General features: G+C 33.4%; 1 long non-coding RNA gene across 2 annotated transcripts; it reads left to right on the forward strand.

Moving 5' to 3' along the window:
* Positions 1–2,175: 2,175 nt before the first annotated feature.
* LOC149549763 (uncharacterized) lies at positions 2,176–5,643 on the forward strand. Of its 2 annotated transcripts, XR_016354496.1 has the most exons (7): positions 2,176–2,228; positions 2,328–2,834; positions 2,937–3,035; positions 3,266–3,333; positions 3,473–3,732; positions 3,855–4,051; positions 5,246–5,643. It is a non-coding gene; the product is annotated as an uncharacterized LOC149549763 (long non-coding RNA). The 2 variants fall into 2 exon arrangements; XR_016354495.1 differs by lacking the exons at positions 3,855–4,051; positions 5,246–5,643 and having other exon boundaries at positions 3,266–3,521.
* The last annotated feature ends 9,608 nt before the right edge of the window (positions 5,644–15,251 follow it).

The following is a 15,251-nucleotide window of genomic DNA, read 5'->3' on the forward strand; positions in this document are numbered from 1 at the left end:
ACATGGGTAACCTGCAACAGTCAGTGGTCCGAATAGGTGTTAGTGGTCACGGAAACCAGGATTTCTTCCTTTAAGTGGAATGCTCCAATTGTATTAGTTCTACTCCCAATTGTTAAATGCGTAGAGTAAAGTCGAAGAGATGCAAGATGCATATAAGTTACACGTAGACAGTGCCAAGTCAAAGAGATGCAAGTTACCCGAAATATTATAAGTTACCCGAATTATTATTCAATCATCTAGTTGGGTCCCATTTAAATTTCGTGCTGAGTAAAGTTTAGTATACAAATTGGTACACAAGATGGGGAAGCAATATAAATTACTGAACGTATGCAAGGTCGTGGGTGTAGAATATGAGAAGTCTGGGAGGCTGCACCTGCCCAGTGGCGCCAGGGGAATCTGGGTTTGAAGATAAAGATATATAAAGAAAAAGATATATACTATGGCAAATTGTTAAAAGGAATGGGGTCCAAGAGGCGTGGAGCACTATAAATATATACTATGGCTGTCTGTATAGAAATATACGACAAGTCTGCAACGCTGTGGGTGCAGAATGCCTCCACTAGGAGAACCCGGTTTCGAAGAAAAAGATATAATCTTGATCTCAGTTTATGCTCTCATTCCGACGAACTTCGCCTTGCTGGCCTTTATTGGAGACACACCTTCGCCCGTTGCTCTGCTATCGGCGCTCAGTTCTTTCATTGTTCTATTTCTGTTCATATCGTGGTTGCTCAAGATGCGTCTTACTCGCGCTTCTGCTGTCCGGCTGCAGCTACATGGTGATTATGGCCACTAAGTTATGGCTCATCTCCAGACCTAGCGTACTTATCCTCTTCCTATTCGGTGCCATCGGATTTGCCAACATCCTCATGTTTCTCAGCCGCAATCTCATAACGGAAACTTCTCCTCAAGAAGCACCTCCGGCACTAGGTACTATTAAATTTGATTTTAGTGTCTTTTACCAATTTGCATTCTTGTCATGCTTGATCTAATTTCTCATTCGTAAATATGCTTTTGTTAAAAGAGTTAAATAATTAAAATTGACTTATCTTTCCAAATTAATATGTAATGTTTAAAGATAGTTGCTCATCTTCCATCTATTTGCTTTGCAGATGGTGTCTGAAAAGAAGCCGAGGGCCAGGCCAAAATTTAGTTAATATACTTTTGAGTGTAAATTTGCATTTTATTCACCAGTAAAATTTGTAAAATAATGGCCCCAGGCTTAAACTCATTCATTTTGAATTTGTTGGCTTAATAATGTGAAAACCTTGTCTTAAGTTAAAAATCTGATTTGTTAATGTTATCTAAACATATTCATACCACAATCAATCTCTTCCTTTTTCTTTAAATTAGACTTACACATGATGTGAAAAATTATTTTATTTGTTGATTTCTTATCACCTAATTTTTTCAAATGCACTCCAATCTATTTATATTTTCTTTTAACCACAAAAAACATTATGCTTCTATTAATTTCTGATTTTGTTGTAATGTTTAATAACTCATACTACTACAAGCTAATCTGTTTTGAGTTAAAATTTAATTTTCTTAATTACAATTTGTTTTATAACTGATCTGAAAAATACTTTATCTTGAATTGTGATTCAATTTTTATTTAAGTTTTACTTTGAGGTGGATTATAAACTAGTAATAAGGAATAGATTTTTTCAATGAGGTGGATGATAGATTTTTTCAATAAGATGGATGAAAATTAATAGTAAATTTTATTAAGAATTTTTTATGTAATAGGTTGAACTTTAGATTATTTATTATTATTTATAAAATTTCAATATATTCAATCAAAATCTTTCATAAACTGTTGGCTACTATATAAATATTTTAATACACTAGAATTTGAGAAATTTCATTTGACAAACATATATGCTCATTCATTCAAGCATTTTATCTTAAGGCAATGTAAGATCTTATAGGTAGGGGAAAAATGGCCAAACAGGGTCATACCGCTACTATAATTATTATTAAAAAAAATCATTTTATTTATTTTTCAATTAATTAATAATTACAATAAATAGATCAGTTTGGGTGCTACCTAGTTGCCAATCTAGTGCCATTGTGGCCAACTATATGACCGGGTAACCCGCAACAGTCAGTGGTCCGAACAGGTGTCAGTGGTCACTGAAACCAGGATTTATTACTTTAAGTGTAATGCCGCGACTGTAACATTCGGAATTCCTACACCTGGAGGGAGTGTAGTTCGAGAGAGTATTCAGGTTTGTAGAGTTTTTCGGACTTATTCCTGGGTCTGTACTGTTTTTTGACAATTTGTCGATGTTTCTTTTGACAATATGTTTTTTTGGGGCGATCAACAGGGAGACAGAGCCTTGGATTTGGAATCAACTGTCATCGATGATGTTCGACACCGGAAGCCAAAATCAACGGTGATCACTCCTTCACAAATTCCGCTGCCAACAATAAACTTTCTGTCATTTGGAAACCCTAAAGCAAGATTTTGAGATTTCGTATTCTCGATTGAAACCCTTATTTGCAAAAAAAGTTGTGTTCTGTTTTATAAAGCCTTGGTCGGTATGGAGATAGTGGATGTGTGTTTGGATCTACAGGAATTTCATGTATTTCACGCAGTAAGAGGCGGAATCAAGTCAGAGCTTGGATATTTTTCCTAGTGGATATTTTTCTGTTAAACGAGGAGATAAGCTCGAGTTGGGTTTCTCAATCCGCCTCATCAGGTTCCAAATATGTGGCGGAACCCTCTAATTATCTCAATTCATTCGCATTTAGAAAATGTTGCTGGAATAATGAGGACCGTGTATGAAAATGAGGACTCCGTTAAGACAAACATCAACAGACTTGTTTCCCAGGTCAGTAACTCTCTTTTCGGTTATGTGTCGGCCTATAATTCTTTCATGTAGAGTTGTATTCGCGGGCATGAAATTAAATTGTCTGGTTTGTCATGTAAACAGGCGATGGGTGCGAATGCCGACTGGGTTAAAGTGGTTTCTGGAGGCGATCCTGCTCTGTTCTGTTCCTTTTTCCCTGATCTGCTCTGTTTTTGACAATTTGTAAGTGATCTTTGAATGTTTCCTATTTTTTTGCATGATCGCGGAGTTTGTCTAACTCTTTTTATTATAATGTGTCGGATCGTTGATGAAAAAAACAGCTAAATAATCGATCCCAAAAACATTCAATGATTATCGATCGATTATGGAAATTTGTTTTCTCTTAATTTGTTGTGTTTTTTTCGGTTCCATTTCACAATTTGTGGATATCTTTTTGACAATATGTTTTATAGGTTGGTCGGCGTTGGACGGCGGCGAGGGGATATTTTTTTGGCAATATATTGTCCGGACGCCGTAAACAGTAAGCAATCCTCAGATTACCCTGCCAACAGTATACTTTCTCTCATTTGGAAACCCTAAAACGAGAATACTGGAGATTTCATAACGTATTGTCAATTGAAACCCTAAACTGCAAATAACGCTGGTTCCTATCTTTGAAGCCTTAGTTGGTACGTAGATAGTGGATCTGTGTGTGTATCTACAGGAATTTCATGTATTTCACGGAGTAGGAGGCGGAACTAGGTCAGGGCTTGAATTTGGGTTTCATAGTTTACCCGTCTCATCAGGTCTACAAATCTGTGGTGGCACCTTCTAATGACCTCAATTCATTCGCTGAGCACACCCATGTTGCCGGAATAATGAGGTCATTTATGAAATTGAGCACTCTGCTGAGGCAAAGCTTAACAGGCTTGTTTCTCAGGTCATCAACTGTCTTTCCTATTTCTTGCACTTCAGAGAGGAATGCTTATGGTTATATGTAGGTTTATAAATGTTTCAATCCCCGCCATAAAAAATACATTTTCTGGTGTGTCATGTACACAGGTGATGTTGTGAGCAAGCCTGTGAATGCCGACTGGTGTCCAACTACGGTTCCTGGTGGTGATCCTGCTAAAGTTGCAAAGGGCTGTTTGCATGATTTCCAACTCAACAAGTTTGATGTCTTGTATGCCTAGAATGACGTTTCCTAGTTAAACTTGCAATGATGGTACCTCCTAGCTGTTGTAAATACTCTCCTCCAGGTTTGTTACCATGGCTATTTTATTTTTATATTTCCTATTAAATTATTGTTTTAATTTGCGTAAGTTTAATCATAACAGATTTTCACAATTCATGACTCTCGATAAGATGGATAAGATTGTGTGAGAGTTTATAAGCATTGACATTTCAGATCATAAGCAATGATCCATCATTAGGATGAGAGAGTTAAGAATATAAAAAATGATGAAGAATCGTCGATGTTTATAAACTCACACACAAACTTACCTAAAAGCATGAATATACTTAAAGTTGTAAAGCTGACTCGAGAAGTTCTGGTGCTTCATCTTTGTGAGCATCCCCTAGATCTAATGAATGCTAAAGTGTTCTATTTATTCTCATGAAAATAGGCTCGTGTAAACCACTACTCATAAAATATGAGTTAATGAGTTTAACTCAAGAATATAATAACATAGAATTGTTAAACTGCTTTTAATATTTTTCAAAATGATTATTACATATACTACTAAATTGGATTACCAATACCTTGCCCTCCAAAAAGCTATAATCGCATCGATCTAAATAAGCACATCATATTGACTAAATTGTGCTGTGATTGAAAATCAATTTCAGACATTACATTCGTATATGCTTTTATGTCTTAATAGAATTAATGAGATGCGTCTTGTAGAATTATTAGCAAGTAGCTCTATAACATTAATGCATATGTCTCGAGTGTTAGTGAATTATATTCAAAACATGCTTGGCGATTGAAGAGAACTTAAATTATGCATGTTGTGCATTAGTTAAGTCCCTTGAAGTTTGAGAATTTGTGAGCAGAACTTGATTGAAGCATGTCTGCTAACTTTGTTTTATTTAGACTTTTTGTTAGTGTAATCATCTTTAGAAGTCTTACTAGCCAATTTCTTTATTTTTGTATCCTAATACATGTCTATGCTTCTAATAGAGTTGATTAGAAAAGGTGCTAAAGTGGCTGGAGAATATTCATGGGGTAAAATATCCTAAACTAGTAGAGAACTAGAGACAACTTTATGAAGTGCACTTAATTGATGAACTATTGAAGAATCAGGATGCTTTGACTTAAAATAAGAATAAGCTTATTCTCTTGCTAACTATTTTTGAAAATTATTTCAATCATTCTGAGCATTTTGTTGAAAATAGTCAGTTGTCCTTGAGCCAAATCCCCACCTAACTGCCTGACACATTTAACTCGATAGGTGAGTTTGAAATGCGAAAAGAAGCGAAAGATTTTGAGACAAGTAAAAAGGAATGAAGTCTCATACATTCAAAATAGAAGGTAATCAACATATCACAAGAAGAGTAGAAGGAACAACAGAGAGTTCAGAGAGTAGAAGGAATAGTAGAGGATCAGAGTTGCAGTAGCACATAATCAGTTCTCCTTGTTCTTTGTAAGTTTGCTTTATATCGCCGTGTGAAGCAGTGATTGCTCTAGGCATCATAGTATGCAGCCTTGTAGTGTTGCAAGTTTGTATTACAAGTAGAAGTTGTAGGTTAAAGTATTTTGTTTCTGGTTGAAGCCCCATGCTCCCAGATTTGTATTTGGTTGAATTAGATTATGAATAGAAAGCAAGCAAGCAGGCATACTTTTCGATCCAATTGTTTTGGCTCATTGTTTTCTCCTTTCTATTCATTATGCATGGTGCTTAATATTTGAGAAGTTCAGAGTTGCATGTTCTCCATTATCATATTTTGTGTTTTGGTGGTGGAATAGACTAGACAACAAGTCTATTAGTAACTTGCTCGGTTCTCTTGTTGATCGAGCTCTCCTTGTGCTCACTTGGTCTGTCCCTTGTTGAGTCTACCAAGTTCACTTGGTTCCTTCATCGACTGAACTCAATCAGTTTCTGTGGTGATCGAGCATTGTTATCGAGCTCCATTTTTCTTTGGTGACTGAGTCACTTGACACCCACTGCCTATCACTTGGCAACTTTAGGTTTTGAGTAACTCAGCATTAACTATTTGCCAAGCAAAAATTTTAATTTGTGAAGTCAATTTTTTACACATTTGACTCCATGTGAGATTTCGGGGCAGATTGTGTATTTATTCCTACAACCAAGATACCTAGGTATTGGAGTTGGACAAGGAATGTGTATCTATTCCTACACTTCACCTTTTAGGTGATTCCAATTATTGCAAAGGGAGTATTAATATTCATGAAAAAGTTGAATAAAGTTCGAAGAAGTGATTTGAGCTTGGACATTAGTGTGGGACTGCCATTTGAGTTTGGTCCATTTAGAATTTAATTTTGTATATTTTCACATTGTATTTGTCTCTTTTCAAAGTGGAAATATAGAAGTTCATTAATTAGAGGAGTGTAAATGGTGTGAGTATGTGACCAATGGTCCATTTCGAATCTATGAAAAAGCTAGAGGAAATAATTGCTTTAAGGAGCACATGGGAAATCAAAATGGTCATTTTTTTAACAATTTAATTTATTTTTGAGAAAAAAATAAAAAATAAAATATTAAACATAGTTTATATTTTTTATTTAATGGTGTAGGTAATTTCAGTCTTGAATGTTTTGAATTTCCATATGAAATATGCTCAATGCTATTTGGATCTTCAATAAAAAAAATGTTATTAGTTATATGCTCAAATTAAATGATTCCAGTACAAAAGCAAAGGAGGGGAGACATGGGTGTGCCTTAATAACTTTTCATGTAACTAGATCTATTCAAAAATAGTTTTGCATTCTTTTTAGTGTTGTTAAAGAGTGGCATAGGAATTAAGATTGAAGTGAAAAGCTATAAGATCAATAATTCATCTCAACTCCATCCATATGATTATTTAGCCAAGGAAAAGGAAAAATATACACAACACAAGAAATCTCAATTGCTCATTACTTTGAATGCATATTGACTTAATTAGTGAGTAGTTAGAAACCTTTTCATCTACCATCTAAAACCCATACCACATTTTAGAAAGAACCCAACAAGGTATTTTTTGGCTACTCAATTTCTTCCAAATAGGAAAGAGGAACTTGGTGCCTAAAGTCTTATAGACTATTTGACTTTATGCATAAATTAGCTTGACATATCAAGAAAGTGAAACAAATGAACTAAATTAAATAGTAAGTTAACGTCTAAGTTGTCTATTTATCATATGGAAATGTGTAGTTAGAATCCAAGAAGTCATGTTATTTGGCTACTCAACTTCTTCCAAATAGGAATGAGGAACTTGGTGACTAAATTCCTACTTTCATGTGGATGTGGAAATATGTAGTCGTAATTCAAGAAGTCATATTATTCATGGGTAGTTTAGATCTTGAAATAGAAAAAAAAAATCGAGAAATTATATGCTAACACTTCTTCATTGGTACGGAGAAATAATTTATATCTCCGAAAAAGTCTGATTATGTATAAAACACAATATTTCTTAAGGAGATAATGCAAAAAGTTAATAACAAGGACATAGAGAAAGATAACTATGGTATGCCATAATGCTATGAGTTTTGGAAGAGAGAAGGGTTTGGTGAAAGTGATGACCAATAACACATTTTCATGTGACTAAGGTAGGATGAGAACCTAGCTAACAAAGCATTTCTTTAATAAAGTAAAATTGAGTATCATATTTATGCCTTATCAAATTTGAGTTGAGTTTGAAGATTGCATATTGAGTAATTTGTTAATACCATTAAGATTCATAATATCAATAAATAATCATAAACAAAGTTATTTGTAAGCTTCTTGTTTTTTTATGGTCGCATTATTTTCTAAGAAATAAATTTGAAATAACGTACATAATATTTATTAATAATTTTTAAAAATATCATTAAGGAGCATGTGATGCAAGAGCATCTTGAGTTCTTGGTGTCTCACATCAATCAAAAATATTTTTGTTCTTTAGTTCCTCTTCGTGCAGTTGCAAGATTTCTTGTAGTAATCCTTTAGTCATTTGTGTTATTTGTGATCTTAGGAGTACAATTTGAATGTCTTGTTCTATCTCACATCACATTTGGTTTTATTTTGATTGAATTATGTTGGGCTCTTCTCGAGTTACCAATGTCCATTTCAATTTCTTGTTTGGATCATGTTTTCCAATAATGCAGAGTTATTTCCCAATTGGTAATATGTGTCGTTATGTATCTTGATACTCTTGAATCATTTGTAAACTCATCTCTTGGATCACAACAGATTTCACATCCTATGTGATAAGATTTATGTAATTTAGGCCCTTCCCTATATTGTAATGTCTTTTATTACTTCTTGAAGAATGTAATCTATTACATGATGAACTCCACCTTGTGAAGTCTTTATAAGGCTTATAATTGATCTCTCCACACAGTTAAGATGAAGTGGTTATGGAAACATGATAAATGATTTCTATATGTAATTAGACATGTATGCCTATAATGTATGACTACTTGTTGAAAACTTTTTAACATTGAATTTCTAAAAATTGAAGGTTGATCCTGCATATCTCTTAGCTTTATTTTTATATTGCTTTTTTTGTGGGACTCTTGAGATACAAGGATTGGACTAAGTTCTTTGAGTTCCCTTTGCCCTTGGCTATATCAAGTGATATTAGAACACATTTTGATTTTGTTTAGGCACATTGTGGTTTCTAAGCCTGTGAAGTCCCAGTTTATTTTGTTGACAAGTGGTAGAAAAATTAATTGACCCACAATTGTAGAGGATTCATAGAGGATGGCTCATTAAGGAAATGTTAGAGGAAGGAGAGTTGTAGATCCAATTGATATAGATATGTTAAATCATAGATAGATTAAAAGTTATGGACAAAACCCAAAGGAGAGGTTGATACATTGAAGATCTAAGTGACGAGGAGGAATAGAGAATTGAAGAAGTAATCTAGAGGGTAAAGAAGAACCCTAGCTAGAACATGGATATGACATTTTTATAGAATCCATAACTAGGGTTAATGCTAGACCACATTTTAACCCACATGATTACCATGAAAAGCTAGATGTTGATGAATTACTTGATTGAAGTATAGAGATTGAGAAATACTTTGATTATGAAGGGACAAAGGAAGATAAGAAACTAAAGTATGCTTGCGCAAAATTGAGATTACATGTATCATTATGTTGAGAATGTTTACAGACTAATAGACAAAGAAGAGGTAAGGATAAAATCAAGTCATGGGATAGGATGGTGAACAATTTGAAAGCTAAGTTTCTACCTATTGACTACCAAGTGAGTTTGTTTAAAAAATTGTAAATCTAAAGTAAAAGGATATTATTGTAAAAGATAGCAATTATGAACAATACTATAGATTAGTTATCAAATCTATAAGGGTTGCAATGTACCTTAATGATTTGAGAATGTCTATTCAAGATGATATCAATGTTGTAAATAATTCTTCAAATTGTACGTTGTCATCGATGTTACACAAATGCTAGTTTAAACCAAGCACATTTAGGGCTCATTTGGTTGTGGGGATAGTAATTAACAATTGAGAATTTCCATTCTAGAATTGTTATTTGAGACTAGAATTTTTTTCTTTGTTTGGTTAGCCAAAATAGAAATTGGAATTGAAAACCATGTGGAGAACAAAATTCGACTGAAAGATTAAACAAACTAGTATGCTTGAGTGGAAATTTGGAAATGGTCATTATTTGTCCAACTAGGTCATGTTCATAGTGTGATTACAACCTTGTAAATTGTTGTCAACAAACACCTTCTATCACATGCCTCCCCCATCTCAATCATCGTGATTTCAATAAAAAAAACATTGAGTGCGCCTGCATATATGTGACATTCATAAAACCCTTGTCGTATACTTAGGGAGGAATTGTATTAATTTTAAGAAAAAAGTTGAATAAAGGTCTAATAAGTGATTTGAATTTGGGCATTAGTGTGGGATTGTGAGAGGGAATCCCTAAGTTTGGTCCATTTAGCTAGGTGTTTCCTTATTTGAAAGAAGAGCTCAAATTCCCATGCAATGAAGAGAAATCTTATAGGCAAAATTACTACCATCAAAAAAATCTTAATTGTTTATTATTTATAGTTTGATTGGAAACAAGTTGGAAAATATCTCATCTTGGTTTATGTATAACAATCTTGTTTTGTTGATGTAAAGTCAAACCTCAATGTCTTACTAAAACATCCAGGCCTTACTCATGGTAGGGTGAAGAGAAATCCCCAGTCTTTTGTTTGCCCTATGTCATACAACCATATATGATAAATGTGTCACTCAATTGAATAAAAACATGCATTCTTTTTCATTTTGTGAGAGGTACACACTAAGAAGTTTTATAGGGAAGCATCACTTGACCACCCTATTAAAATATGAACCATACTTGAAAATTTGAGGCACTTGCTATCCAACCACAAAATTAGAATATGGTTGGATGCATGCCCCCATGCCATCCCATACCCTACCTTTAAACTCTACACTCTTTGTATTCGGTAGAATTAGAGTCTTACGTGATTGTCTTGCAATATGAAAATATTAAAAAGATTTTAAACCTATTTAAAATGTTGGAAGAAACAAGTATTATTTAAAAGATTTATTTAAAATTTTGGAATAAAGAAGTATTATTAATGATTAAGAATATTTTATTTTGTTATTTTGTATTTTGTATTTTAATTATTTTTTCATTTTTTAATAATAATTATATAATAATATCATATGTAATTTAATAATTATAGAATATATTGTATAAATTTATTTAATAATACTATTATTTGAGTTCAAGATATATACATCGTGTCTCAATATATATAGTTTTTGAAATAAAAGAGAAGCCAAAAATGAGGTCTGACCCAGGAACAAAATGTTGATAAACACCTAATAGTCAAAAATACAAAATATTTAGCCTACCCCTTTCTTAATTTCAAAAATTCCCTGACCAAAGTATCCCAAAATATATAACTAAAACTAACAATAGTCATAATCATAATATATACAAAGCTAGTAACGTAGAGTCTAGAGAAGTACCATAAACAAAGCCGGCTCGGGTCAAGTGATGAAACTAAAAACATAACGAAAAAAAACACATAAAACAACAAAGAGCTAGATCTCTTTATTCTTCTCCTTCCCCTTTGGTTTGTCTAATAGTAGTTGTATCTTGTCATCTTCCCGAAACCTATATAAGGAACTAGTGGTATTCACCCCTATGATAGCAGTAAGGCCTTCTTTCTCAGCATGTAGTGTTGTTTAGTGTGGAGCCTGATTAGTCCCCAAGTGGGAGATTGTTGATATGTGGTGACAGATCAAGAATGTATTATACACTTCTCATAATTCTTTGAAAAAAATTGGGCCTATTTTATTGGTAATTTTGGGCCGACATGTTGTAATTAATTATAACCTTAAAGTGGCAAAAATCATCTATAAAAAAGACTTAGGGTTAGGGATTTCATAAGGTGTGATGTGATAATTGCTTCTTTTGGTGATATTGAGCTATAAGGGATTATGGATTGTAATAAGGCTATAATCACTGGATCATAATAATATTGGACTCGTTGTTTGTCTGACCTATCCCAGGGATTGGGTGAATCACGTTAAATCTTGGTGTCTTGTGTTCTCTTTTGTGTGATTTATTATTTTTTGATATTGGTTATATTTGCATGTAATTTTTATTTATGTCTGTTGTTAATCCTAACAAGTGGTATTAGAGAAAAAAAAAAACTTGGTTATCCTCTGCGAGAAAGTCTCACGCTTGAGTGGGAGTCTCACAGTTGAGTGGGAATGATCACAGACGAGGGTAAGCTAAAGGTTCAGAAGTTTAATGGGAAGAACTTTCAATTATGGAAAATGCAAATGGAGGGCTACTATCTTTATCAAAAAGATTTATAAAATCCATTGCAAGGGAAAACCAAGAAACAGGGAACTACGACATAAGAGAACTGGGAGATTTCAGAGAGAGAGGAACATGGAAGCATTTGATTATGATTGGCACTATCAGTGACATTTAACATTACAAAAGTGAAGATGATGGAAGAGTTGATGCAAACCCTAGCAAAATTGTATCGAAATCCCTCCGCTTCAAATAAGGTATTTCTCATTTAGCGTTTATTTAATATGAAGATGGAAGAAGGTGGATCGGTTGCAAATCATATAAATGAGTTTAATACTATTGCTAGTTAGTTATCTTTTATGAATATCAATTTTGATTGAAATTAGGGTTCTCTTGGTTTTGTGTTCTTTGTCAGAAAGTTGGAATGACTTGGTAATGGCTGTGAGAAATTATGTTTCTATATCTAATACCCTCAAATTTGATGATATGATTGGTGTTACTATGAGTGAGAAAACTTGTAGGAAAACCTTAGGTGGATCTATATCAGGAACTACTTTGAATACACAAAGAAGAGGCAAAACAACTGAGAGGAAATAATTCTAAAAATTGTGGAAAATCAAGAGGAAAATCAAAGGGGAAGAGGTCTCAATCAGGAGTACCAAGAGATTGCTAGCACTGTGAAAAATTAGGGCATAAGAAGAGAGATTGTTGGACTCAAAAGAACAATGAATGGGATAAACGAAAAGGGAACAAAGAGGCAAATATGGTAAGTAACAAACCCAAAGAGGATGTTTTGCTTCTTTCTTTAGAAAGTGTTGATGATTTTTGGGTTTTAGATTCTGGGGCTTCATTTCATGCTACACCCTATAGAGGTTATTTTATTAATTATGTCCAAGGGGATTTTGGTCTTGTTTATTTTAGAGATAATGAACCCTATCATATTGTTAGAAATGGAAAAGGTAAGATTAAGTTGCAGAATGAGAGTCATTGGCTACTACATGAGGTAAGACATGTTCCAAGACTAAGTAGAAATTTAATTTTAGTAGGGCAACTCAATGATGAGGGTTGCATAGTTACTTTTAATGATAAAAATTGGAACAATTCAAAAGGCTTTCTGGTAGTAGCAAAAGGTGTGAAAGTAGGCACTTTATATCTTTGTACAGGTCATATTGTTCCTTCTACTTTAATTGTTTCAAAGAAAAATAAATGTTCAGGTACAATTGTTGTAGTTGAGCAAGGAGAACAAACAATTGTTGTCGATTTAGATACAATGCTATGGCACAATAGACATGGGCACATGAGTGAGAAAGGTATGAAATTACTTAATTCAAAGAAAGTTTTACCAAGTTTTAAATATGTCAATATGTATTTCTATAAAAGTTGTGTGTATAGAAAACAAAAGCGAGCAAGTTTTGTGAAGAGTGGAAAGGAAAAGAAAAATGAAAAATTAGAGCTTATGCATACAGATGTATGGGGACCAACTCAAGTATCTTCCCTTTGTGGCTCTCTTATTATGTTACATTTATTGATGATGCAACTATAAAAGTATGGGTTTATTTTCTTAGATAGAAATCTAATGTATTTCAAACCTTTAAAAACTGGAAATGCTTGATTGAAAATGAGACTGGTAAGAGATTAAAATATCTTGGATTTGATAATGGTGGCAAGTATTGCAATCATGAATTTCAAGATTATTGCCCCACTAATGGTATTTGTAGATAGAAAATTGTTTCAAGGACTCCAAAAAAAATTGAAATGGTTGAACGCATGAACAAGATAATAATGGAACGTGCAAGGAGCACAACGTTGTATGTTGGATTCCTCTTAAACATGTAAGTGAAGGTTGTCAATACTGTTGTATATTTGATTAATAAAAGTCCCTCTACTTCTTTGTCTTGTGGTATTATAGAGGAAGCATAGGATGGTAAGAAGGTGAGTTATGATTTTTTCAAAACTTTTGGTTGTGAAGTATTTTCACATATAGATTTTGAAAATAGAACCAATCTAAAAGCTAAGTCAAAGAAATGTATATTTGTTGGATATGGCATTGATGAATTTGGTTATAGGATTTGGGATTTTGAAAATTGTGATATTGTAAGAAGTAGGTATGTCATAGTTAAAGAAAAAATGTTGTACAAAGATCTATTGTAGCAACATGAGAAGAAAAAAAATGATTATTTAGTACTGGATGATACTCCAAAAGATGATGTTCTGGCAGTTCCTCATTATCTACAACAAAAAATACCACACACCCTAGTGAATGTTAGATGGTCAATAAGGCTAAGTAGACCTCCAAAAAGATTTTTTTCTTCTTTGTACTCTATTTTATTACTAATTAATGTTAGTAAACTTGAATGTTATGATGAAGCTATGCAGGTGGATACAAAGATTTAGTGGGAGTTTGTAATGAAAGAAGAGATGGATTATTTGTTGAAAAATAAGACTTGGTATTGATGCAATTTGCCTTTGGTAAAAAGGCTTTATAGAATAAATGGGTTTACAAGTTGAAAGAAGAGGATGGAGGTGAGAAAATGTTTAAAGTCGGGTTAGTTGTAAAAGGATTTTTACAGAAAAAGCACATTGATTTTGATGAGATATTTTCTCTCGTTAAAATGACTTCTATTTGCACTATAATAAGTATTGTGGCTACTGAAGATTTGTATTTGGAGAAGCTTGATGTTTAAACAACCTTTCTTCATGGTGATTTGGATGAAGAGATATATATGACATAGCCAAAGGAATTTGAGGTCAAAGGTAAGGAGAACTTAATGTGGAGACTGTAGAAAAGTTTATATAGCTTGAAGAAAGCACCTCGATAATGGTATCTAAAATTTGATGGTTTTATGCATGAGCGTGGATATAGTAGGTGTCATTCATATCATTGTGTTTATTTTAAGAGGTTGGATGATGACAACTACATTATTTTATGTTTATATGTTGATGTTATGCTTGTAGTTGGGTCTAACGTGGATCACATTAAGGGGTTAAAAGAATAGTTAGCACATTTATTTTCTATGAAGGATTTGTGGGCAATAAAACAAATCCTTGGTATGAAGATTTGTAGAGATAGGGAAAAAAAAAATGACATTATCTCAGGCTAATTATACTAAGAAGGTGTTGCAATGTTTGTCTATGGAGAATGTTAAGGTTGTCAACACATCTTTACCTGGTCATTTGAAGTTGACTAAGGATATATGTCCAAATATACAAGACAAGGAAGATAAGATGTCAAGGTAACTTATGCTTCAGCTATAGGAAGCTTGATGTATGCTATAGTATGTACAAGGCCAAATATTGCACATGCACTAGCAGTCATTAGCAGGTATATGAGTCATCTCGAAATTGAGTATTGGAATGCAGTCAAATGGATTCTCAGATATTTGAGAGGAACATCCAATAAGTGTTTACACTTTGGGGGCTCTACTACTGACTTATAGGGCTATGTTGACTCAGATTTGGTAGGGGATGTTGATACTAGGTGGAGTAGTATAGGTTATGTATTT

Source organism: Cupressus sempervirens, chromosome 7 (assembly GCF_028749045.1).
Source record: "Cupressus sempervirens isolate cs-2001-9-10 chromosome 7, ASM2874904v1, whole genome shotgun sequence".
NCBI classification, from domain to species: domain Eukaryota; kingdom Viridiplantae; phylum Streptophyta; class Pinopsida; order Cupressales; family Cupressaceae; genus Cupressus; species Cupressus sempervirens.